The sequence below is a fragment of the Condylura cristata genome, unplaced genomic scaffold, assembly GCF_000260355.1.
Source record: "Condylura cristata isolate star-nosed mole 26May11 unplaced genomic scaffold, ConCri1.0 scaffold00042, whole genome shotgun sequence".
NCBI classification, from domain to species: Eukaryota; Metazoa; Chordata; class Mammalia; order Eulipotyphla; family Talpidae; genus Condylura; species Condylura cristata.
In genome coordinates, this window is record NW_004567143.1 from 4,045,478 (window position 1) to 4,047,055 (window position 1,578).

The following is a 1,578-nucleotide window of genomic DNA, read 5'->3' on the forward strand; positions in this document are numbered from 1 at the left end:
TGGGGTTCCGGGGAGAGCAGGACTGTGGAATGCAGACTCGTGTGTCAGGGAGACGGCACCCAGGTGCCGGGGAGAGCCCTTGGTCTTGGGGGGACCCAGAGGCCCGAGTGGACAGTGGGAGGGGAGGGGCAGGGGCTGAGGGCTCAAGGTCCCCGGGAAGGAAGCCACGGGTGGTGCGTCGAGGAGGCCCCTCCACACCACCCTGGGGCGCTGACTCGGGGGTGGTTGGGGCGGGCAGCGACCCCCCAGGGGGCGGCTGGCGATGGCTGGGCAGGGCCAGGCCGCCTCCCCACCCTTGACTTTGGTCTTGTTTCTGTGAACAGATGCAGTGGGCAGGACCTCGGGACCCAGGTGGGCAGGGCGCCAAGCCTGGCATAGCCTGGGGCTCGTGGGCACGGCTCCCCGGCGTGAGGACGAGTCCCCAGACCGCCTGCCTCGGGAGGTGGGCCGCGGTGTCGGAGGGGACTGCGAGGAGCCCAGGGCTGGAGGAGGTGCCAGCGCCTGGCAGGAGAGCTGGACAGCGAGGCCCAGCCGCTGCCCGGCCTGCCCCGTGTGGCCGCGGGGACTGTGCTGGGCGGAACGCAGCCAGGCCGGGCAGCCTTGCTCTGGAGGCCGGACGTGCCCAGGTGTGAGTCGGACCTTGAGAACGGCGGCTCCCGACACTCTCGGGGGCGCGGAGCCCTTGGAAGCTGGCCGAGGCCGGGGGCCTTCTCCCGGGAGACGCACATCGGTGCGGACTCCAGCAGCCCCGGACTCCAGGCCGGGGCCTGGGGGCCCTTGTAGCTTCTCTCCCTCCGCTGTCCACCCTCCTCCCCTTGTTCAGGAATAAAGAATTCCCAGGCAGGACCTCGCCGCGGGCCTCTCGTCCCAGACCTGACTGGCGGCCCCAGCTTTCTGCAGCCTCGTGCCTGGACTGCCCGCAGGCCTGGCCCGGGCAGCTGCCCCTGGGGCTCGGGCCCAGCTCGCCCTGGGGCCCTGGGCTCTGGTCTCGCCCGGCAGGTGGGAGTTGGAGCTTGTGCAGCCGGGGAGGGGTCTGGGCTGCGCCTGCTGCGGGTGGTCGAGCCCGGGGAGCCGCCTCGGGATGGGGTGGGCGTCGCCGGAAGCTGGGGAGCAGCAGTCTGGGGTGGGCAGGGAGAGTAGGGCAGCAGGCCGGCTGCGGGGGTGAGGACCCGGGCTCGATTGCCGCGCTGCTCAGCCTGGAGCCAGAAGTGCCCCCAGAAGGGGCTGCCTGTTGAAGGGGGGACCCACCAGAGCTGGGGGGGGTCTTGATGACACCCAGCTCCCCATGCTCCGGGGTGCGGTGGAAAGAGGCCTTCCGGGGAGTCAGATCCCAGCACCCCACTTCCCTGGGGCATGGTTGGGTGCTGCTGCAGGCTGCAGCGGGGCCGGTCAGGGTGGGGGGCCTCTTGGGGGCCCCACCCTGGACTCTCACTGTCTTGTCTGTGACCCAGCTTGAAGCAGAGGCCTTGACCCACTCGTGCCTCCTGGGATGCCAGGCCCCCCGCTGCCCTCTGCCCACCGGAGGGACGAGGGACGCACCGCCTTCTCCGCCCTCCGCCCTGCTCACGGCCCACCCCT